The sequence below is a fragment of the Mustelus asterias genome, chromosome 4 (genome assembly GCF_964213995.1).
Source record: "Mustelus asterias chromosome 4, sMusAst1.hap1.1, whole genome shotgun sequence".
Taxonomy (NCBI): Eukaryota; Metazoa; Chordata; class Chondrichthyes; order Carcharhiniformes; family Triakidae; genus Mustelus; species Mustelus asterias.
Window position 1 is genome coordinate 147,596,092 of NC_135804.1, and position 26,022 is coordinate 147,622,113.

At 44.3% G+C, this 26,022-nt stretch overlaps 1 protein-coding gene across 4 annotated transcripts in view; it reads right to left on the bottom strand.

Annotated features, from left to right (window-relative positions):
- acsl4a (acyl-CoA synthetase long chain family member 4a) overlaps nt 1-23,728 on the bottom strand; it is a 73,750-nt gene extending 50,022 nt beyond the window's left edge. For 2 of the 4 annotated variants that reach the window (XM_078211923.1, XM_078211919.1), the window contains exons 1-2: nt 23,638-23,728; nt 23,247-23,288 (exon numbers count right to left, since the gene is read on the bottom strand). The gene's annotated coding sequence lies outside the window, so the exon portion shown is untranslated. Of the gene's footprint in view, nt 1-23,127; nt 23,289-23,637 lie in introns of all 4 variants that reach the window. The other 2 variants (XM_078211922.1, XM_078211918.1) reach the window with 1 other exon arrangement.
- Nucleotides 23,729-26,022: the final 2,294 nt, after the last annotated feature.

Sequence of the window (26,022 nt, forward strand, 5' to 3'; positions counted from 1 at the left end):
TTTTGGCCCTTCTTGGCTGTGCCGAACCATTTTTCTGCCTAGTCCCACTGACCTGCACCTGGACCATATCCCTCCACACCCCTCTCATCCATGTACCTGTCCAAGTTTTTCTTAAATGTTAAAAGTGAGCCCGCATTTACCACTTTATCCGGCAGCTCATTCCACACTCCCACCACTCTCTGCGTGAAGAAGCCCCCCCTAATATTCCCTTTAAACTTTTCCCCCTTAACCCATGTCCTCTAGTTTATTTCTCCCCTAGCCTCAGTGGAAAAAGCCTGCTTGCATTCACAAGTTTATTCCAAAAAGTTTATTCCAAGAAAAAGTCAGATATACAACAGCGCCACACCATTGAGATAAAATGCAAACTGGTTATTCAAATCACTGCAATAAAATGCTATCCGAGGAACTGGGCTCACAGGAAGGTTAGGTTGTATTTTACAGGCATCAGAGAACAGTGTATGGATTTGGTCATCATTCCGGGCATGATCTTGGTGTGTTGGTGCCATTTTATTTAGACCTTACAGCACTTGTGCACAGTAACCAACTTGAAACAAGAGTTAACATTTGAGGGCTGGATGATAATCCTGCCCATATCAGAAATCAAGGCGGGAAGGAGTTAAAAATCCACTAGACGACTTGCCAGCCTGTGTCCCGTCCAAATTCTGCCATTTTCAATTTGGGCGGTCACTCAGTTACATTATTGAGCCATGACTGCAATTTTACCCCCACCAGGGACCGAAGCCTTTGGACCATAGCCCTATCCCTACAGGATAGGAGGCAGTAAAAGGTCAGTCAAGGCTAGCTGTTGAAAATTTACCCCCAATGGAGTCGAGTGGGAATTTGTTTGGCAACCTGTTAAATGAGGCTTAGCAATTCAAATCTAGGTGACGGCATCCTGTCACAGATTGGCGAGATATTAACCCTTGGCTTCTCGCCCAGGGTTCAAATCCACCCAGTTCCTTTATCAGCTCAACCAGTTACGTGCTGACGAGGAGCGCCGTCTGAAAAGTGACTAGAGAGAGGGTTAAAAAAAAAGTGAATTGTTCTCAGCGAAATAAACCCATACTTCTTCAACTCAACCACTAAGACAGGGATGGAGGAAGGGACCTCAACGGCAATAAAACACCCAAATGAAAGCAAAATACTGCGGATGCTTGTGATCTGATTGGATTGGGACTCAAAATGTTTCCTCTCTGCAGATGCTGCCAGGCCAGAGTTTTTGCAGCACTTTCTCTAAGACGTGCCAAACTGTTACCACAGCAGCAGTGAATATGGTGACGCACAAGTATCTACAATTCGTTTTGAAGGCCTTCGTTCCTCCACACTATTGCTCAAAGCAAACAACATTAATTGGATCAAAACTGAATTTTTCCCCCATTTTTCTCTACCGACCATTACTCTGTAATGAAGCAGCACGCCCAAACAAGACAACATACAGAACATGGAGCATACTGGATTCAGGTACATTGATAGACTGAGGGGAATATTAATAATAATGGTATTTTATTCAGGAAAGATGTTGGCTTCCCAAATGCAGTGCAACCGACATTGAAGAATTCACATACAGGCTAACAATGTGCAAAAGATTGTAACGATCACGTAGCCAAAAAAAACAAACCCAAGTGTGGAGATAGTGATGGGCTATGGGAGCCAATGTGCTGATAATGCCATGAGTAACTCATGAAACCATTGCACAATAGGTATGTCAGCGACGAACAAAATTTAACATCAGCAAAGTTTAAAGTACAGCATGCAGGCAAGTTAACAAAATGGACAGCACAAAGAATTATGTAGATACAGCCAAGACCTGGGGAGGTGATGACATTATCGCTGGACTATTAATCCAGAAACTCAGCTAATGTTCTGGGGACCCGAGTTCGAATTCCGGCACGGCAGATGGTGGAATCTGGAATTAAGAATCTACTGATGACGATGAAATCATTGACGACCAAATGTCGTTTAAGGAAGGAAATCTGCCGTCCTTACCCAGTCTGGTCTACATCTGACTCCAGAGCCACAACAGATGTAGTTGACAACTGCCCTCAGGCAACTAGGGATGGGCAATAAATGCTGGCCAGCCAGCGACGCCCATGTCCCACAAATGAATTTTTAAAATTGGTAAATCTACTCAGTGCTATTCAGCAAGGCAAATGGAGTGCACAACAATCTCCATATAGCAGAGAGGGCAAGGTGATATCCAATCTGCCATTGCTCTGGTCGGATTCCCTCAAGGAGTTTTTAGTCAAGATTACAGATAAGACATTACACCAACAATGATCCCACTGGACTGACAATGGATTTGGAGTATATAGTTGTACTTGAAGTCAGTGTTGGATGTTCTAAAAAACCACACAGTTTAATCTATTGAGAGGCACGTGACAAAAAAAGTTATGCGCACACCACGACCAGCCATTCACCTCCCCATAAATTAGGTTTTGAGAGTATAAAATCATTGCATAATGTGAGAAAGTTTGATTTTGAAGCTTGCATGAAATGTATTTACTGCAATGGAACATTTTAGTGGATATAAATGTCATCATTCTTGGCTCTGAAATACTAGTCGAAATAAATTAAGTAACAAAACCAAGAACTTCATAATGATGACTTTTACCTCGTGAGGAGGGACATTCATTATTAAATTGCCTACTTGTGGCTGAGCTTATTGAAATGAAAGGACAGAACCATTTCATTCTCAGAGTAAACAAGACCTTCTCAGAATAGAACACTGACAAATTCTTCAGTACATACTAAAAGGTCACTTCTGACCTTTTCTCGTTGAATCGGTGACTTGGTGTTCATTTTGTTACTGCCAGGTGAGAAGTGGTGAACAAGAACCCCCGCGATTCAACCTGCTGGGCTGGTCACAAAGTTTAAAGTTTCTTTTCCAGATTAGAATATATTAAATTATTTAAGCTTTGACCAACAAAGAGCCAAACAAGGACTTCTTGAGTCAAAGAAAGGGCAACTTTATCTGGTTCCAATTTCTGGCAAAATTGGCTTCTCCAACCCTTGTTCCAAAAGACAGGGAAAGAGGGCACCGCCTTCAGCTGGTTTCCTCTGCTGAAGACTTTGATACCACCTGTGTCACTTATAATGTCTTAACAGCATATAGCTTGGCCTCGAAATACTTCACCCATTGTGTATTTCCAGGAGGTTCTAGTGGGTATGTATGTGGCAGCCATTATTTCAATATCCAGCACTTTGCATTTTCAAAGTTTTTGCGTAGACAGTTATGAGTTTCAATGGGTGTTTGGATTACAGGAAATGTCTCCCTCTTTACACTTCCCCTTGGAATGCGGTCTTGCATTGTCTCAGTCCTCAAGTTGCAAAATTTCCAGTCAATTGAAACAAATACCATATTTTCAAAAACAAAGAGCCACAGTCAAAATATAATGCCTTCAACATGAAAAAACTTGCCAATTTACTTGTGAGGAATAATGAGCTCCGACTGAAGGAAAGTTGTTGAAAGGAATGACAAAAGTTTGATCAGAGGGTGGCCATCAAAGAGGGTCCTAAATGGAGACGTTATACAACTTTAAAAATTAAGAGTGCAATATCTCGTCAGGTCAGTTTGGAGGCGAAACGTGGACAAATCAGTACTTATTATAGGTGGTCAACTTTTATAATAGTTTACCGACATTCCTTAATTCAGCTTTCAACCTCATTTTATGAGTATGACAACACTGGACTAATGGCTTCAACTTTTCTTGCACAGAGTAACGCTTCAAACAGGTTTTTTTAAAGTAGAGATATACTGCAGAGTGTTGCACACACTCCAAACGTCATCAGAGCCCTAGGTATGGCCTGTATATTGTACGATTTAGAAAGCAGTTTGAGTTACAATGTCTATGACTATAATGGAAAATACGTTTGCAATTCACATCAAACTCTGTGTTCAATAGAAGTTTAAAACCTGTGCACACCCAACGTATAATTATTCCAAGTATTATCTTTATCACCATCACACAATGCCAGTTTTTCATTTTGAGAAGTGCCACACTCTTCTTACACAGCAAACTTGTTGACTTAGCAAATTCCAATGAACCTACTTGCTTGACAACATTGAACAGTCAGGATATAGATTTAACTTCTTTCTCCTTTTCTTCCACATAGTTTTAAATAATTCCTATTCAAAGATGCACTAATCACTGTTCACCAAGCATGTAGTTGCAGTCAGGCCATCTCACCCAACTAGAAAAAGATTTCCCTTGGCCTATTCTGGTCAGTACTCAAACATTTAATACTATTAGGAGACTAAACCTCCCTTAAAAACAGCATGGAGCATACTGATAACCAAGTTTATATGGACCAAGGCACTCCAAATATCAGACAGGATTCCTCAACAGAACCCAACTGATTGCTGCTCAACAGCACAATGTTCTGCTTCTAAGTACATCAATGTGGAGATAACCTGGTGTTGTGAGACTTCTTACTCCAAGCACATCTACAGACCCGGTCTTTCCAACTCCAAGTCTTTGCTCCAGTGAAAATTTAATCCAAACCCAAATCACCTACTTTAAACTGGCACAAAATGATGTCTCATCTGGCACACCAACTCACCATGTCAAAAATAGCCCTGCTGTCCGTTCAATCTTCAAGAGAGTTGAATGGATTTCAATTGACAATCCCTTCTTTCAGTTTTAAATTGTACAAAGTGCTTGGGGAGAGTGGGGGGGGTGGGGGTGATTTTCCCAATGTTGTCCTGGAATAATAGAAAAGAAATGCGACCGATGAATGTTGTTACGCATTCTCTTCAAGTCTGTGCGCAGTGGCATATGTTTGGAGAACATTCTACTTGTCCAGTGGCCAGATTTCCATTTATTTCTCCATAACTGACATAATAAACAATCACTATTTCCTGGATACCAGTTCCATTGTTCCAGAGTCGATTCCAATATTTTTGCCTTGTGCGTCGTAGGCCAGCTGTGCCGTGACTCACTTTGGGAAATCAGTAGACTTAATGATGGAGCTCTGTACTCCCAGCTTTGCACTCAATTCTGTTATTTTACCATTGTGAGCTAAAACAACGCCCCGTTACATTGCTACAGATCCTAGGCGGAAGCGCAAGCCACTCTGCGGAAAATAAAAGATTTACCGTGCAACTGATTGATTAAGTTTCAATTGGCTAAACAAAAGTATATAAACGCAAAATATTGCGGATGATGGAGTTCAGAAATAAAAACAAAGGTCTGGATAAACTCAGCAGGTCTGACAGCATCCGTGCAGAGAGAAACAGAGTTAATGTTGAGTCCAAGGTGACTCGTCATCAGAATTGAAGAGGTAGAAATGTGACTGGGTTTTATGCTGCTAAACAATGGGATGGCCTGGGTGCAGCGGGGAGGGCAGAGGAGATTAAATGCCAAATGTCATGGAACACAAGGCAAAGTGAGTGGTAACAGTAAATAAACAAAGCATTGGTCAAGCGTAGGTATTAACAACGGAATAAAAGGTCAATGTTGAAAACAAAATCATAAGATACAAACCGGGACTGGAGGGGGAAGGACAGAGTTCACGGGCTGAAGTTGTTGAACTCAATGTTGAGCCCAGAAGGCTGTATGGTTTCTAATTGGAAAAGGAGGTGCTGTTTCCCCATCTTCTGTTGGGCTTCACTGGAACAGTGCAGCAGGCCAAGGACAGTAACATGAGCAAAATGGTGAACTAAAATGCTAAGTGATCAGTAGGGTAGGATCATGCTTGCAAACTGGGCAGAAATGTTATACAAAACAGTCCATCAAGATTGCCTCTGGCCCCCTCAGTGTAGAGGACACCATAATGTAACCATCAAATACAGAGGGGGCTAAATTGAAAGAAGTACAATTTAATCACTGCTTCACCTGGAAGGAGCGTTTGGGGCCTTGGACAGTGAGGAGAGAGGAGATGCAAGGGGCAGGTGTCACACCTCCGCCTAAAGTCTACAAGATAGAGGTTTATGAGGCAGACAACAATGGCACCATGTTTGATAACAAAAACAGGGTTGGACCTGGGAGAAATGAGTGCAGCATGTTTAGGGGAGACATGTTAAGAGAGGGTGAGGGGAGGCCAAAGTGAAGATGTCCGATATCTCGCCAACACAGTTCTCAATGAAAAAAAATCAAGAATAGGTAAGAGGCCAGATGGAGGGAAAGTGATGAAAATGGGTGAAGGGGCAAGGTGTGGACCCAAAGGGGAAATGAATGAAGCAGAAAGAAAAATAAAACTTTGTGGAATTTACAAAGGAGGTTCAGAAAAGTGTCCGGAAGGCAACAATTTAAAGGTTCATGTTAAGAATAAAGAAAGTCTACACAGGCACCATCCTAATATCCTAACACAACAGATTGCAGAACGAGACTGCAATCAGTGTTTTTGCTCAAGAGATTTGCACTTATTAGCTTTCAGGTCTTCTAAACACGTTTCAATGAATGCTGCAGCACTGGTGCATCACCCTTCCCTCATAACTCAGGAGGATGGGGGTGACATTACTGCTAATACTTCAGGGCTCAGGATACTCAAACTCACATTTTAAGCAAACACATGTCAGGGACAAAGAGAAGCTCAGACATGGAATATTGAAGGGAGGGGAAGAGGAGATGATTTTAAATGCCCAACATTGTTTCTGGATGAGCAGACTAAAAAAGGAGCTGAAAGGCTTCCCTTAGCCGTAATTATCTTTGGCCACGTCACTGCAGAACATTTAAAATTGCTTGTTTAAAAATGTTGGGCCACACGACAACAGGAGCTTGGCTAACAGCAGTGAAGAGAGTTTTATATTTCTTCATTAATCTACCTAATGCCAGGTGGCAGCCTTGTTTCTGGTCACAGAGCTCCTGCTCAATATTTCATTCCCTTGCTCAGCGTTAAGGCTACTTCCTCTCCCAGCAATAGAGTGCTTGCCTGCCTAGCCAATCAGCAGGCAGTTTATCGCTCACCCCACTCTGTACGACACATCTTCCCACCCAGTGCCTCAGGTGCAAATCGCACATCCCAACCATCTACTTACTGACGGCAGCAAATTCAATTCACTGCAGCAGCAACAGACAACTCCACACTCCTGTCGTGTGTTAGCAAGCGCTCAATTATTAAAACAGCACACTTAAACCCTTTCCTCTGTCCTTCTCTCACACAAAAAAAGTGTTTAACTTTATAAAAAGTTAACCACTATTTTTTAAAAAACAGTAATGCAGATTAAACACAAACCAGATTAAAAACCACAAGACAGATTAAAAAACAAATAAAAAGATTTAAAATTTTTGTTTCATCGTTTTTTAAAAAAAATCTTAGTGGTTAACTTTTCCTTTTATAAAAGGTCCTTTTAAACAACTAGGAACACTTGTTTTAGGTTTTAATCATGCCTCCCCGTGGGCTCTACATCGTTCAAGAACATAGGTTTGTGGCTTGGAACGAAGCTGGTGATTTATCACCCTTTAATGTCTCTCTCAAAAGATGAGTTCAGGGCTTTTGCCGCAAGCAAGTTCTGTTCCAAGAATAGCTGACTTGAAATAACCCCTTCCAAAAGCAGACACGCCTTTTCCGCCTTGAAAATACGGTTGTTCTATTCCTTAACCCAAGTTAAAAAGCAAACCAGAAAAAAAAAACAGCTGAGGAAAATTAAGGATGCGCACCACCAGTTGGTTGGAGTACAGGCAGCTTGCAATTTTCCTGACAGCTTGCTCTCGGAATGCGAAACGGGAACTATTCTAATTATATCCTATGCTGCAGCAATATTCTCCTGTAGGGTTGAACTGTTTAACACAATCGGAGATGTCAATCTGCAACAGCCTTATGCTTTTGTCGGACCAGTCACAATCTCAATGCCAATATCCCATATGCACGCGATGTGGACAGCAATGTGTATAAAGATGACTTTCACAAATCACATCCAGATATTAATCCATCTTCATTAACACACGCTCTCATCCGAGTTATCAAAACATTTTGGTTGCAATACCGTGACACGGTACTTCTGAGTTGGCAAAAAACCTACAAAGCAGTAGAGCAAAAAAGGCTAATGGAACAAAGCCATTACTTACAAGAGATACATTGCTCAAAGAAGAGATGGAGGGTCAGGCAACCACACAAGAGAAATATTAAAACAATTTGAACTCCAGTTGACAACTACTCTTCCAAATCGCCCTGTGGAGATTGCAGGTCACAGCCTTTAAGCCCCAAACACCATAATTCATTCTGACAAGGTTCGTTTCATTAGATGATATAACCAATAAATGCAGTTACAATATATTTTACTTCAGTTGAAAATTAAAAGTGCACCTTCAACATAACATTAGTCACATCCCTGATGCTGCAAACAGGTCTTCGATTTCAATTCTGACAACAATTTGATCAAAATTTAAACAGAGTGCTGAATCATTCTACCACTTCATATTGCACTCAGAGTCACCAAGTGCGTGCCATGCAAGATCTCAGACAAGTCCTGCACACAATTCTCAGTTTTTGCTCGAGGGGTAGTGTGCAGTTACTTTCTTTATGACATGTCTTGTAGCAGGGACAAGATTGGTAGCTCTCCCTGTATGAACTGCCAGTGCAGTCGATCACCAATGATAACCTCGGCTAGTGCCTGGAGACTGACTGTTAAAAATGCAAAGCAAATGCCTCCATCACACAATCAAGTGATTCAGCACCATTCTTCAGATATTATATTAGGGTGGCACAGTGGTTAGCAGTGCTGCCTCACAGCGCCAGCGACCCGGGTTCAATTCCCAGCTTGGGTCACTGTGTGGAGTTTGCACATTCTCCCCGTGTCTGCATGGGTTTCCTCCCACAGTCCAAAGATGTGCTGGTTAAGTTGATTGGCCATGATAAATTGACCCTAGTTTTGGGGGATTAGCAGGGTAAATATGTGGGGTTACGGGATAGGGTGGATTATTGTTGGTGCAGACTCGATGGACCGAATGGCCTCCTTTTGTACTGTTGGGATTCTATGATTCTATATCATAAATACGATTAGCATGAATTGCAAAGGTCTCAATTAATGTCGTTATTTTTGCCACACCCAGCAGGGACTACAGAGCAAATAATTCCACTGTACGGTCTACAGTTTACCTCAAGTCAACAACAGATACATCAGTGTGCCCTGCTTTCCCTGACCCTTTAATTTACTGTTTACCACTGAATATTCCAGAAGTTGCCATTCTTAAAGACGATTTCTCCCACCCCCAGCTTGCAGCAAAATGCAATCTACATGAAAAGTATTTAGAGAAGGAGGAACAACTGGTTGGGTTGCCGCATTAGCAAGAAGTTACTCAAATGTATTGAGGAGAACTATTAACTCAGCCTAATCCATTTTAAACTTCATATTAAATACTTAAAATAGTCACGGCTCACGGGAAACAGCCAAGAAACATAATTGAAGAAGGGTCTTCCAATATGTGCAATTTTTAATTGTGATTACCTGACGCTGAATATTAAACATCCAACAATCATAAAGTTAAAGTTTATTTATTCGTCACAAGTAGGCTTACATTAACACTGCAATGAAGTTACTGTGAAAATCCTCTAGTCACCACACTCCGGTGCCTGTTCTGGTGCACTGAGGGAGAACTTTGCATGGCCAATGCACCTAACCAGCACATCTTTGGACTGTGGTAGGAAACTGGAGCACCCGGAGGAAACCGACACAGACACGGAGAGAACATGCAGACTCCACACAGACAGTGACCCAAGCTGGGAATTGAACCCGGATCCCTGGCGCTGTGAGGCAACAGTGCTAATCACTGTGCCACCGTGCCGGTATACGAGATATAATCAGGTAAAACAGATATACTTTACAATCCTACACCACTAAAAAAAAAATCAATCCATGGAGGCTGCTTTTCCACATTCCATTCTCACAGGAATTGGTCATGGAACACTTGCTCTCTTTACCCCCCCTCTTCACTCTGGGTGGGAGGTATTCCTCCAACAGCTCACCGGAGCGATCATGCTTCAGGGAAAATGTCATTAATCTTACTCAGTTGCGGAAAGCACCATAGTTCATCTTGCCCTTTTCTGCACCTACACCATGGAAAGCACAATTTCTCCCCAATCCTTCCTACCACTGGCTCTGTGTTTTGCCCCTCCGCTACCTACCTGGATAAGTCCAACACAGATCTGAGATTAAAAACTGCACACCACCTTTCAGTAACACGCATGCTCAACAACCGAATGCTCACTACGCACACAATAGTTACACAAAAGAAATGTAATTTGAGAACTGCAGGTAAAGAACATTACTGGAGCACAATGCGTTATCAAGTGTCAGGTCTGGAACAATGACATATGCTGGAATGGTATTCAGTGCCTGCATATTTTAAAAACTACACCCAGTTCAAATTCAACAGCATCCAAAATTACATTTGTCTGGGAGATGAGGCTGAACGAGTTGAAGAGATACTTTTTCCAGAGATTTGGGTCATTTCAAACAGCTGAAAGTGCAAGTAGACTGGGCTGGGGGTGGAATGAAGGAGCTTGAACTGCCATGCAAATACCACATGGAATTTGCCTTTTGTTCCTGGTTAAATCGTAAGACTGGAAATATATTGGATATTTAAATATGCTGTTAATTTGCTAAATCAGAAGATTACCAGCATTTCGTCAACTCCCTAACATCCATCTAGCCTCACTTACCAACTGTGGATTTCAAAACATTATACAACCTTAATGTGGAGATGGGTGATGACAGCGCGGAGGTGACATGGTGGCAGAGTGGTGAGCACTGCTGCCTCACAGCACCAGGACCCGGGTTCGATTCCAGCCTCTGCGTGGAGTTCGCATATTCTCACTGTCTGAGTGGGTTTCCTCCCACACTCCAAAGATGTGCGGGTTAGGTGGATTGGCCATGCTAAATTGACCCGAGTGTCAGGGGCATTAGCAGGGTAAATGTGTGGGGTTATGGGAATAGGGCCTGGGTGGGATTGTGGTTGGTGCAGACTCGATGGGCCGAATGGCCTCCTTCTGCATTGTCAAGATTCTAGGAATGGCTTCTAGCAAACAATTGCTCATTTGAGAGCAATTAACAGGGTTCAAAAAGAGTAACTTTAACAGACTTTGCTTTCTTCCTAAAAAGGAACATCCAAGTCCATGAACAATGTGCACTGGTTCATAAAACAGTTCCTCATACCAAAAATGTATTCTGAATAAGGGTTTATGTGATCATGTTTCCAATGGGGGAGGGGCTCAAAACAGGGAAGAAAATTACAGTTCTTTCTCCTGCATCTCACCAGCTCCATAATAGCGGAGTTTCCCCCCCCTCCCCTTTATCCAATTCCAAAACTAGCTTGCAAGTTACACAGGTTAAATTACATCGCAGGATAATGAAATAAAGGGGACATTTGATATCCACAATTTTTAGCACAGTAAAGCTCTTGACAAACTTGGGCTACTCAGGAAAAAGTACCAAATAACCACTGAGTGGGGAGGTGGAGGAAATCCAGATCAGGATTCTGAAGCATTGAGTGATGATAATCCTAATTTGGCAGGTTCACAACAACTGGCATCGATTGCACCTTTACGGGACAATGACACTGAAATCAAATCCAGACACACAACACCCACTGAAAAAAAATGACAAGATCAGTCAAAGACAATGGGGAAGTCTACACAGCCCAGAGAAATACGTGGAGCGGCACAAAAATCTATAAAGGACATCTGTTCCAACCGAAAGTCTTTGCCAGCCCAGTTGTCATGGTAACATCTAATGCATTCAACACCCACTGAGACCACCCTTTCATGAAGCACCCCCCCCCCCCCCCCCCCCCCAGCCCACCGTTAGTGAAGTCAAATGTTACTGCAACAAAAGGGACTGTTAATCTAGATTTCAAAGTGACACAGATGATGTTGAAGAAAATGTTCCCATTGGGAAGCTCTGTGAAATTAGGCTGGATATTTGAGTGCCCAGTCAAAACTGTTCAAATCATGCAAAAGTACACCAAGGTGGACCAATAAAAACCCACATCCAGGAATGACCTCTACGCTGCAAGACAGATTTTTCAGGAACTAATTGGATCAGAGACATCCTTCTGACTAAATGAGGTCTCAGAAAAGGACTTCCATACTTATTAGAAACAGCTGCTTTTGCCACACAAGAAATTTCTTAGAAGTCTAATAATAACACCATACAAGATGGCTGGTGCAGCAAGTGGGGGAAGCCTTCAAGGAAACAGCTCTCTTCTCGGGTTTCCTTCTACAGAACATGCTTCTTCCTTTGCGTCAAATGAATTTGTGCGACATGTCACCTGACCCAGAGGACACAAGGATAGCTCTGCTGCCTCTCAGCACCAGGGACCTGGGTTTGATTCCCGGCTTGGGTCACGGATGGGGAGACTCCACAATGTCTGCGTGGGTTTCCTCCCACAGTCCGAAAGACTGGTTAGGGTGCATTGGCCATGCTAAATTCTCCCTCAGTGTACCCGAACAGGCGCTGGAGTGTGGCGACTAGGGGACATTCACAGTAACTTAATTGCAGTGTGAATCCAAGCATACTTGTGACACTATTAAACTCGAACCTGCCTTTCCAATTTTTTTCCTCCTCATGCAAGCCATCAGCTCATTGGTACCTCTGCAACGTGTCAGCTTACAAAAAGAGAGTTTGAACAAGGTATTTACTATGAGTAAAGTTTAAGTTCATTCATTAGTCACAAGTAAGGTTTACATTAACACTGCAATGAAGTTACTGTGAAATTCCCCTAGTCGCCACAGTCCAGCGCCTGTTCGGGTCAATGCACCTAAAGAAATCATAGAAACCCTACAGTGCAGAAGGAGGCCATTCGGCCCATCGAGTCTGCACCGACCACAATCCCACCCAGGCCCTACCCCCACATATTTACCCGCTAATCCCTCTAACCTACACATCCCAGGACTCTAAGGGGCAATTTCTAACCTGGCCAATCAACCTAACCCGCACATCTTTGGACTGTGGGAGGAAACCGGAGCACCCGGAGGAAACCCACGCAGACACGAGGAGAATGTGCAAACTCCACACAGACAGTGACCCGAGCCAGGAATCGAACCCGGGACCCTGGAGCTGTGAAGCAGCAGTGCTAACCACTGTGCTACCGTGCCGCCCCAAACCAGCACGTCTTTCAGACAGTGGGAGGAAATCGGTGCACCCGGAGAAAACCCATGCAGACACGGGGAAAACATGCAGACTCCACACAGACAGTGACCCAAGCCAGGAATCAAACCCGGATCCTTGGTGCCGTGAAGCCGCAGTGCTAACCATTGTGCTACCGTGCCGCCCCCGCGAGCACCCACACCAACAGAAGTCACTAGATAGTCATCAGGAGTAGAAAAATTCAGATTACTGTTGTCCCCCTTTGCCCGAGGCTGGATTGACCACATGGCTCCAAGGGTCAACTACTTCAGCAGAGGCAGGGAAAGACATTTTTGACTACGTGTGCCTCAGCAGCAGACCGGGTAACAGATAGACCAATATAAAATCAACCATTATTTGTTTAATGGTGGGTCAGTCTGGTCTTTGCTTAATTCTCCTCACCTTTTTAGGTATGCTCAGTTCTTGGAACAGAGAAGCTAGTTGGATAGTCCGGACACAACTTCAGCTTGCTGCAAGCTAGCCACAATCAGGCTGACTTTTTAAAATAAAAAAAACGGAGGAATTGTTGAGTCTTTTTGAGGGAAGGGAAAAAAGATCGAATTCATTTCTTGATACAAACACAGAGTGGCACAAACCCACTCGACAGACTTACCCCAAAGAGAAGTTTTGGAATAAAGTGACAAGGACAGGGGAGGCAAATTCCTAACCCCTCCCCCAACTCAAGAACAAGCAATCCTTTCCCACTCTCAGACAGGGACATTCCAAGGTCCGGGACTAGGTGTTGAGGGAAGCACTCAAGCGTGGGGCAGCAGCCAAAACAGCCCCGTGTAAGGCCTTTCAGCCAATGTATACCGAGGGGCTCGTAACCATGTAAACCCCTCGGACTGTAAACAGAATCTTGATGGTTAATAGTAAATGTAACTGATTTGGAGCACCTCAGAGTGCAACATGACCCAAAAATGCAATCTGAACAGCGTTGTGCTCTGTAACAGAAATATTGGAATGTTTGTAATGTCCACATTACTGTATTGAAGCACCTCAGAGTGCAATGAAACCCTACAGTGCAGAAACAGGCCATTCGGCCCATCGCGTCTTGGTCTCTGTAGAGAATATCATTGCATGTTACAAAACATTTCAAATTGTCAAAATAGCGATGTTTCTTTCAAATATTTTCTGAATAAAGTACAAAATCCTTTCCCACTCTCGAGTCTGTATCCATGATTCTCTAACTGTAGTCAAGATGCTGCTCTGAAACTGGATGTCCAGCGAGTGGGAGAAGCAGAGAGCAGCACCCTCGCCGAAATTGTCCCTCACCAATTAGGCGAGCACGAGACTGGGACTTCTCAAACCCACGTCTTGCCACTCCTTGTCCAAGACTGAAGACTTTTGTTCCATGGGCACATTCACTAAACATCTACGGTACCCTCAGCTGATGCACAAGATGAATGAGTAACCTAACTGATAGAAATATCATACACACAACTCATCCCAGCTTGCCGCAGGAGCAACCAGGACATCCTCACGGTTCCACCAAGCCACAGTAATCCCCATTTTCAGTTAAAATAAATAGTCCTAATGCTATATAATTAGGTTTATGTTGTCCCTAAACTGCTGACTTAAGTCACAACCTTTCAGCTTTTGTCTTGGTCAGTAGGTTGTGGGTTCATATCCCACGTCAGAGACACGAGCTTTGTGGAAAACCTACCTCGAACTATTGTTAGTTTTAACGAGGGGTTACAGATCCCACAGATGCTGTATGATCTACTGAGTTTCTTCCCTCCAGCACCTTGTTTTTACGTCACTAACATTGTCGTTCGAAAGTCAGGGTTCACAACCATTCAACCAATTTGGTTAGGTTTCAACATAGAAATGGTTTTCAATGTAGTCATCAACTATAGCATTGCGAGATTATTTCCCAATTGTGTGCACACATAAGTACAGATGTTTACTTGGCCTTGTCAATGAAGTGAACTGGAATTCTTCTGGACTGGAGCATAAATTTACAAACAGTGGGTTTTGCCTTGAATACCGACCCTAACCTCCATGACTGACAGACTGGAGATTAAGCTAGCCTTGAACAGTTGAACGTTTGTTCCAATACCAGCTGTCCTTGATACTCAGCCATGTCAGACATTTAGACAGAGTCAACGACAATCATTTAAGCTTCCTAAAAATTTATTGGTTTGCAATGAGAATGACAAACCATAAGATATCATTTGAGATATACTGCAACGGCTCAAATTGCTCAGTTAAAACAAGGTGCCATGCAACCAGCCCTGTAGAACTATGAAGCACTGGTGAATATGTATAAAGCACTGAAACCTGATAATGCTCACTCGATAAGCCTAGATGCCTGCTCGTTTGCAAGAACTTGCACAGATGTAAACAATACAAGGAAAATCCCTCTTAAAAGTAGCAGGGGAAATATGCTGCATTGTACTTCTGTTTCCTTCATGGGAAATAGGGAACACTAGGTTAGGCCAGTATTTATTGCCCATCCCTAATTGACCTCAAGGAGATGGTGATGAGCCAGCTTCTTGAACCGTTGCAGTCCACATAGTGTAGGTACACCTACAGAGCTGTTAGGGAGAATTTTGACCCAGTGACAATTTGGAAGGCATTGTTTCACAACCACTGCTCTACCCTTCACATTATGGGTCATCTACAGCCTGCTTGGTTCAAAGATGCGTGGGTTAGGTTGATTCGCCATGCTAAATTGTCCCTAGTGTCAGGGAGATTAGCTAGGATAAATGAGGGTTGTGGGACTAGAGCCTGGGTGGGATTGCAGTCGGTACAGACTTGATGGGTTGAATGGCCTCCTTCTGTACTGTAGGGATTCTATGATTGCCAATTCAAGAGGAGGAGCAGGGCCACTGGAAGTTAAAATGCCTTCAAGTACATCGTTAAAAGTAACAGATACCAGACAATTTTTACTGGTAAGAAAGCTTCCAAAATGGTGCATGACATACTTGGAAATAAAAGAGAATCAGAAAGAATAAACATTTCCACACACGTACAACTCATGCAGACCTTGGATACATCAATGATTTGTAAATAAATTAATACTGTAGCACAAAATATCAAAGTAACGAAATACTAATCTTTGAGAGTAGTTAGTATATTCACTAATGAGAAAACCTCAATTACTCAAGGGCCATTAATCTTTGATTCGTTTGCCTAACACACCACAGTAACCAGTAATGACGAGTGACTCACCTTAAGTCACATAGTTCAGGTTTACTCAACCATTGATATCCTCTGCCACTAATGATTTGAACATGTTTGGGGCAAATCAGGTTCCAACCAATGCACAGCAATAGCTGGCATGTGCTGCAAAGTTCAACCCAGTCAAAACAAAGTCAAGAGTGAACAAGTCAAACAAAATAGGTACAAGGTTCAAAATCATCACACTAACAACCGGTGTCGGGTAACCAGAGGAGCAGGAAGTCCATTTACATTCACTCAATGACTGACTGATGCCATAACGAGAGTTTGGACCACCATCACAAGCTGAAAAATAAGTCCAACTGCAAGCACGAAACTCAAAAATGCTCCACTGCAACCAGCACATCTGGAAATAATTTTCTTTTTATCATTTGTTCATGGGACGTGGGCATAGCTGGCTGGGCCAGCATTTATTGCCCATGCCTAACTGCCCTCCATTTGAGTGCCAACCACATTGCTGCGGGTCTGGAATCACACGTAGGCCAGACCCAGGTAAGGACGGCAGATTTCCTTCCCTAAAGGACATTAGTGAACCCCAGATGGGTCATCATTAGATTTTTATTGAATTCAAATCTCACCATCTGCCCTGGTGGGATTCACGAGCAGTACCCTGGGTCTCTGGATCACGAGTCCAGTGGCAATACCACTAGGCCACTGCCTCCTCTTGACTTTGTTCTATTTAAATGGCTATTGAATTAGGAAGAACAAACCAAAAAAAACTGTACAATAAATCAGTCACTAAATATTTGATATGCCATTTTCTGCAAAGCTTGTACAAATGGCAAGTACTGCAATCCGACAACACCAATTATTAAGATACCAAAGGTTTGGAACCTAATTATGACCTGTGGATAGGGGAAACTCAAGCAGCAAGACTTGCACCGCTGAAAACCAAGATGGCAGCCAGAAACTCATGAGAGGCAACTCAAAGCTGAATGGAAGCAGGAAAAATCAGACAAGACCTAAATTATTGCAAATGCAATAAAAAGAGTCGTGTAATTTGGGGATCGAATTTTACTAAACACTCTACATAATTCTCCTTTGGGTCAGAACACCAAATGACGTGAGCTTCCAGACTCCTGGGACTGAGAGCGACTCACATTCGTACAATGCAGAAAATCATTCCCAGACTAGCTAAACAGAGGGTATTAATGAAATGGGCCATGAGGGTATGAGCTAGAAAGAGAGGCTAGACATACCAGGGTTGTTTTCTCTGGAGCAGTGTAGGCTGAGGGGAGATCTGACAGAATCCCTACAGTGGAGAAGAGACCATTGGGACCACCGAGTCTGCACCAACTCTCTGACAGAGTATCATATCCAGGTCCTCTACCCTGTCCCAACTCTGTAACCCCACCCATTTATCATGGCCAACCCATCGAACCTACACATCGTGGGACACCAAGGAGCAATTTAGCATGGCCAATCCACCTAACCGGCACAGCTTTGTCTACTAGGGGGCATGCAATTAAGATTGGGGGGAGGGAGGGGGGGGGGGGGGGTGCCGAGGGGCCTGTTCCTGTGCTGTACTGATCAGAGGTAAAAGGAGGATACCAGAAAAGGTCATAGAGCGAGAGAGAGTCTGAAAAGACGGAGGGGTGCTTATGCAGGGAGTTCTTGTGTGCAAGGTCTAGATGGCTAATGACAATCAAATGGAAGGGCGAAGACAAAGAAAGAAATTGTGCAAGAAACCAGAGCCACAGAAAGTGAGGGTGAATTAGGGCTGGAGGAAGTTGGACACAGGAGCAGCACTGAATAGTAGGATGAGATGAAGTTTGAGGTGGTGATGAAACAGAAAGCAGGGCAGTTCATTGATGACTGGGTAATGAATAAGCAGTTCTTGGTATGGGGTGTGAAATGGCCAGCTGAGTTTTGGAAGATTATACAGGGAGGAGAGCCAGAAACTAGAGGAGACAAAGGCACAAATGAGGCTTTCATCAATACTTGAGCTGAAATATTGCAGAGAATGTACATAAGGGAGCAGGACCATTCAGCCAAACCGACCCGTACCCATGTTAATACTCCACTGGAGGCTCTTCCCACCCAACTTCACCTAATTCCATCAGCATATCATTCTTTCACCCTTACATACTTAGCAATGGGAATGATCAATACTTCAGTAGGAATGCAGTCTGGGGAGCAAGGAGCAAGTCTATTGGACAAAATAAACTCCAAGTGGCAAACACCCAGTGTGAGGCCTAGGCTGGGGCAAGAGCCAAGGGTGGGGCAGGTTTGACTTGCTGGTCAGTGGGAGATGGGGTAACACAGGCAACCTCAGTGAAGAAGTGCGCAAGCTCCTCAGACATGCTGGTGAGGGTGGAGTGGCCTGGGGAAAGGATTTGACGGATGTTCAAGATTAGGTGGTGTTTTGGTGAGTAGTAGTGTCGCTACATCTGCACCAGAAGCTCCAGGTCCAATTCCCACTTCAGGACTTGGTGACCATGGAAGATGCATTCATCATGTGGCCAAATACGTTCATCATCAACCTGTAAACCCTCCAATACACCTGATGGCAGCAGCAGCATTCCTCAGTCTGCCATGCTGCAGAAGACAATGGCAATTCACTGCAGTACTTTGCTAAACATTGCCATGGACCAATCCAATGGAAGTCCATGGAGAAGGAGATTGGCACAAGAACAGAAACGGGGTTTCTTTCCTCTCAGGGTGAGCAGCCTTGACAGAATACCAAAACTGTGGCTCAGCCAGACTTGGTGACTAAACAATTGTACACTAACGAACGCTTGTCTCTCTTGGGACATGAGGGACGAAACTAGAAGGAACAGCAATGGTGGAACAGGTTTTACTGGGGACAAAGACTTCAAAGATGGAGTTGAGCAAGTGGTTGAGGAGATTGGCAGCTACATCTGTATTGTGGAATTCCAAAGGTTGGGCAGCTCGGTGTTGGAAAATGTTCCTGATGCACATTGAAAAAGATACATGTGAATATTGGACGAGGACAACTCTGCACTCAGTGGTGGTGCCTCCCCAGAATAAAATCACCTGCCAATCCAGTATTGGTCTGTACCCAAAAATGGGATTTGTATGAACTAATAACATGGGCAGCACAGTACCTGTGGATCCGTACCTCACATCCGAGTCTGCAGTTTCAGCAAAACTGCTCAGGGTAAAAGTTGTAGTTGAGCCTTGGAGCCCAGGCGAAGATGTACAAACACAAGCTGCACATTTGCTGATAACCAGCTTGGATTAAGTTGGGTTATTGTTTAACTGTTAAATAGCACCTAGGCCAAAGATGTCCAAAAACAATTAAACTTAAAGATAAACAATCAACTTCACAATGACTGATTAAAGGTGCTGTGTCAACTGTTCAAAAATTACTCAGTTTATGTCCGAGAAATAATCACAAAAAGGAAAATGTTCAATTCTGGTCGCCACACTACCAGAAGGATGTGGAGGTTTTGGAGAGGGTACAGAAAAGATTTACCAGGATGTTGCCTGGTATGGAGGGCATTAGCTATGAGGAGAGGTTGGAGAAACTCTTTGTTCTCACTGGAACGGAGGTTGAAGGGCGACCTGATAGAAGTCTACAATTATGCAGGGCATGGACAGAGTGAATAGTCAGAAGCTTTTTCCCAGGGTGGAAGGTCAATTTCTAGGAGTATAGGTTTAAAGTGCGAGGGGCAAGGTTTAAAGGAGATGTACGAGGCAAGTTTTTTCTTTTTACACAGAGGATGGTGAATGCCTGGAACTCACTGCCGGGGAAGGTAGTGGAAGTAGATGCGATAGTGACTTTTATGGGGCATCTTGACAAATATATGAATAGGATGGGAATAGAGGGATACGGTCCCCGGAAGGGCTGGGGCTTTAAGTTCAGTCGGGCAGCATGGTCGGTGCAGGCTTGGAGGGCCCAAAGGGCCTGTTCCTGTGCTGTAATTTTCTTTGTTCTTTGAAACATCGAGGCAGTTTACTATGCAAAAGACACTGTCCAAACAAGTTATGGTAGCAAACTTACTGCACCCTCTATAAACTGTTTCCTCCAGCAGTGATTCAATGATGAGAAATGACAGGTTTAAAACAATTGGCAAAAAATCTAGAGGAAAAAGCCAGAAATTCCCTCCCACCCCACCCACAGAGAGAGGATTTAATTTGATTTGATGTTATTTCAGTCAAGAATTTATGCATGCGCACACACACATACCATTGTTAATGCAGTAAAATGTCTTAACGTACTTTACGTGAGTACTGTGTAACAAATTCAGACATTAAGCAACACAACTAGATACTAGGCCGAGTGTGCAGAAGCTTGGTTGAAAAGATATATTTTAAAAAGCAACCTAGAGGATGATGGAGAGGGAGAGATTTAGAGGGGAAATTTTTAAAAATTCATTATTGGGATGTGGGCATCGCTGCTAGAGCCAGCATTTATTACCCACCCTCCAGGGTATTTCAGAGTCAACCACATTGCTGTGGGTCTGGTTTCGCATGTAGGCCAGACCAGGGAAAGACAGCAGATTTCCCTGAAAGACATTAGTGAGCCAGATTGGGTTTTATCAACAATCGACAGTGGTTTCATGGTCATTAGATTTAATTCTAGGTTTTTATTGAATTCAAATTTCACCATGGAGTGGTCACATCTGACGAAGGAGCAGCGCTCCGAAAGCGAATGGTATTTGCTACCAAATAAACTTGTTGGACTTTAACCTGGTGTTGTTAAAACTCTTACAGCCTTAGTGATGGCATGGATGTGGTCTGAAGTCATACTTCGGGGTCAAAGATGACATCAGGGCTGTTAATGATCCTTTTTCAGCCTCAGACAGTTGGTAGGAAGTGGGATGGAGTCGGTCAGCAGATTTTGCAGAGGGGAATCAAGCCAATGCTTCAGGTCTACCCAATATTTAATTGGAGGAAATTTCTGCTTTGCCAGTTCTGGATGTCAGATAAGAAATCTGATCATTTAGACAGTGGAGGGGATCAAAGGACATACTGGTGAGGTACAGCTAGGTGCTGCTGTCAGCATATACTGACTCTTAGATCAGAATCATAGATGTATACAGCACAGAAAAAGGCCCTTTGGCCTATCATATCTGCACCAGTCAAAGACAAACCACTTAGCTACTCTAATCCCATTTTCCAGCACTTGGTCCATAGCCTTGCGTGCCATCGCAAGTGCCTATTTAAATACTTCCCAAATGTTACGAGGGGCTCTGCCTCCACTACCCTTTCAGGCCGAGAGTTCCAGACTCCCACTCCCCTCGATTGAAAAGATTTTTTCCTCAGCTCCTCTCTAAACATCCTACCCCTTATCCTAAATCTCTGTGCCCCCTGGTCACTGATCCCTCCACCAAGGGGAAAAAAAGTTTCCTCCTGTCTACTCTATCTACAACCCTCAATTTTAGACATCTCAATCATGTCCCCTCTCAGCCTCCTCTGCTCCAAGGAAAACAAACCCAGCCTATCCAACCTCTCTTCATAACTAAAACCCATGCAACATTCTGGTAAATCTCCTCTGCACCCTTTCCAATGCTATCACATCCCCCCCATAATGTGCATTCCACAACTGCACACATATACTAGCTGTGGCCAAGCAACATTTTAAATAGCTCCAGCATAACCTGCTTACCATTAAACTCTTATGCCTCGGTTAATAAAGGCAAGTACACCAAATGCTTTCTTAACCACTTTATCCACTTGTCCTACTACCTTAAGAGATGGGTGTACATGCACACCCATCCCTTAAGGTAGTAGGACAGATGGATGGCACAATGGCAGAGTGGTTAGCACTGCTGCCTCACAGCACCAGGGACCTGGGTTCGATTCCCAGCTTGGGTCACTGTCTGTGTGGAGTTTGCACATTCTCCCCATGTCTGCATGGGTTTCCTCCCACAGTCCAAAGATGTGCGGATTAGGTGGATTGGCCATGTTAAATTGCCCCTTAGTGTCCAGGGGACCAACAGGGTAAATGCATGGGGTTATGGGGATAGGGCTTGGGTGGGAATGTGGTTGGTGCAGACTCGATAGGCGGAATGGCCTCCTTCTGCACTGTAGGATTCTATGATTCCAAGATCCCTCTGATTCTCAGTGCTTCCCAGGGTCCTGACAATCATCATTAATTCCCTTGCCCTGTTTGTCCTGCCTGAGTGCATCACCTCTCAGATGTCACAGAGCAGGCAGCATGCAGCTGAGGTGGTCAAGGATAGATATTTGGTGGACACCACAGGTAACAGTGCAGGAGTGGGAACAGATGTCATGCCAGGCTCTAATGAATAAATCCACACTAATTTGTGTTAAGGGCTAATGTGCAGTTATTTTGGAATGGGTGAGTGCAGGACCAAAATGGACAGCTCTCTCAAAGAAACAGCCATGCCAAATGCTTCCTTCTGTGCTACATGATGTTATGATACAGAAGTCTTACATGGCATCATCTCCTGATAAACCTAGTTTAATTATCTTTGTCTCTTAAACGGCTTCATCACCCAAGCAGAAAAAAAAATCAATATTCCCATTGCTTTCTGAACAACCACCTTCGAAAAACAAAAGTACAGTCGACCAAAAGGCAGAAGTGGGAATTGAAAACTGCCTTTTGGTGTTGGGGCGGGAGTGGTTAGCGGGGTGAAGAGGCGGGAGAGAGAAAGAAGTGTCAACGTACCCTCTTAAATTTAAAGAGTGGCTTTTAATTTAAACCACTTTCCAACTGGAGAAAATTAACGATGGACAACACTTTAGGGGGAGGGGGCGGAGAGAGAGAGAAGGGCAGGCCATATAACAGCCAATGTTTTACTTCAATGCGAGTAAAACGCGTAAGCAAGCAGGAGCCGCGAACACAGCCAAAGCTGGCCACATAAATGGATGTCAAGTCTTCAGTGAATGGGGCCAGGGAGAGAGTGTCAGGCGCCCAGGAGGCAATGACACAGGTTGTACATTACCTGGCTGCATCCAGCTGCGCGCGGAGTGTATCAACGTTCCAATTTAGAACGTGGCGGTGTATCCAGCTGCGAGCACGGTGTATCAGCGTTCCAATTTAGAACGTGGCGCCAGATCTCACCTCAGCGGCGTTCCTTCCGCATCGAGCTGCTCACTTCGCTGTCTGCAAAATGTTCAACCAGACACTGACTGATCAGAAACACAGGGATCAGGCTCATGCAGATCTGCCCACAGATGACGAGTACTTAAGACGCAGTGACGCCTCATCTTTTTAAATTTAACCGGCTTCTATTTTTTAAAATTTCATATATAAAGAGGAGACTTAAAAAGGTCATTTTCTACACCAAAATGAAAGACCACGAGACTTCATGAGAAAAGCTCATACCCCCCCCCCTCCCTTCGCAACCCGTGTTAAATATAATTTCCAACGTTATAAAAATAAATAAACGTAATTAAAGATTTGATGAAAGTAATCATTCCAGGCTGGAAAGATACTGATGAGCCCGGCTTACCTCAAAGTCTCCTTTCTCTCCTGCACACGCTCTATCTGGTGAGGATGGAAGCAGTAACGACAGCGTGTCAATGACCGCCAGTAACCTCTCCCCTCCAGAGGGGGGAAACCCCGGAAACACGGCCTACGTCATCTGATTCGATTCTCAGCAGCCAATGGCGGAGCTGCTCCCTTCCTATCCCCACCCCCGCCCTGACCATGCCGGATCCGCAGTGTCCGGCTCTCTGAGCAATGCGGTTCCGCCAAGCTGTGTCCCCGCATTCACTGACTTGCAGGAAAGGGCAAGTGGCTCAGTCTGCCCGCTCAATTTCCATTCTGCTGCTGTGGGAATTAAGCTCACTGATCAGACGTCATCACACTTCCACCTTGTATTTAAATGGAGTTTGTAATGCCCACTCACACCCCAGTGCCCACTCACACCCCAGTGCCCACTCACTCCCTAGTGCCATGTGTGGCACAATGGTTAGCACTGCTGCCTCACAGCACCAGGAACCAGTGTTCGATTCCAGCCTCGGGTCACTGTGGAGTCTGCACATTCTCCCCATGTCTGCGTGGGTTTCCTCCAGGTGCTCCGGTTTCCTCCCACAGTCCAAAAGATGCGCTGGTTAAATGCATTCACCATGCTAAATTCTCCCTCAATGTACCCGAACAGGCACCAGGATGGGGCAACTTGGGGATTTTAACAGTAACTTCATTGCTGTGTTAATGTGAGCCCACTTATGAAACTAATAAATAAACTTAAAACTTAATTGCCCTTGAGAAGGTGGTGGTGAGCCACAATCTTGAATCATAGAATCCCGACAGTGCGGAAGGAGGCCACTCGGCCCATCAAGACTGCACTGACCACAATCCCACTCAGGCCCTATTCCTGTAACCCCACATGTTTACCCTGCTAATTCCCCTGACACTAGGGCCAATTTAGCATGGCTAATCAACTTAACCCGCACATCTTTGAACCGTGGGAAGAAACCGGAGCATGCGGAGGAAACCCACGCAGACACGGGGAGAATGTGCAAACTCCACACAGACAGTGACCTGAGGCCGGAATTGAACCCGGGTCCCTGGTGCTGTGAGGCAGCAGTGCTAACCATTATGTCACCTTGTCACCCCTTGAACGGCAGCAACCCACAGTGCAGTTCCAGAATTTTGATCCAATGATTGTGAAGGAACAGTGATATAGTTCCAAGTCAGGATTGAAGGGAAACCTGCAGGTGGTGGTTTTAATGTTCGATATGCCTGCTGACCTTGTCCTCCTCTGTGTTAAAAGTCGTGGACTTGGAAGGTGCTGTCAAAGGAGCCTTGGTGAGTTGCTGCAGTGCATCTTGTAGATGGTACACACTGCTACCACTACGTGTCAGTGTGAGAGTGTGAATGTTGAAGGTGTTGGATGTGGTGCCAATCAAGCAGACTGCTTTGTCCTGGATGGTGTTGAACTCCTTCAGTGTTGTTGGAGCCGCACTCATTTAGGCAAGTGGAGAGTATTCCTGACTTCTGCCTTGTAGATGGTGAACAGGCTCTGGTGAGTTAATCTTTGCAGATTCCCAGCATCTGACATGCTCTTTTAGCCACAGTATTTATATGGCTGGTCCAGTTCAATTTCTGGTCAACAGTAACCCCCAGGATGTTGATAGTGGGGTGAGGGTGAGGGGGGGGGGGGGGGGGGGGGCGGGGAGGTTCAGCAATGGTAATGCCATTGAATGTCAAGGGGTGATGGTTAAATTCTCTCTTTGGACATGGTCATTGTCTGGAACTTGCCTGCCATGAATGTTACTTGCCATTTATCAGCCCAGCCTGAATGTTGTCCAAGTCTTGCAGCATATGGAGGCAGTATCTGAGGAGCGAATGGTGCTGAACATTGTGCAATCATTAGCAAACATCCTCATTTCTGACTATAGGATGGAAGGAAGGTCATTGATGAAGCAGCTGAAGTTGTTGGGCCTACAACTGGCTGATTGAATCAAACAGCATGTTCCTTCAGTTGTTCATGATATGGAGATGCCGGCGTTGGACTGGGGTAAGCACAGTAAGAAGTCTCACAACACCAGGTTAAAGTCCAACAGGTTTATTTGGCAGCACTAGCTTTCGGAGTCTCAAGCTCCTTCATCAGGAAGAAATAATAGCAAATTGGATTATTATCTAAATGGAAAGAAATTACAACATGCTGCTGTGCAGAGGGACCTGGGGGTCCTTGTGCATGAGACGCAAAAACCCAGCCTGCAGGTGCAACAGGTGATCAAGAAGGCAAATGGGATGTTGGCCTATATCGCAAGGGGGATAGAATATAAAAGCAGAGATGTCTTGCTGCATCTGTACAGGGCATTGGTGAGGCCGCAGCTGGAATACTGTGTGCAGTATTGGTCCCCTTATTTGCGGAAGGATATATTGG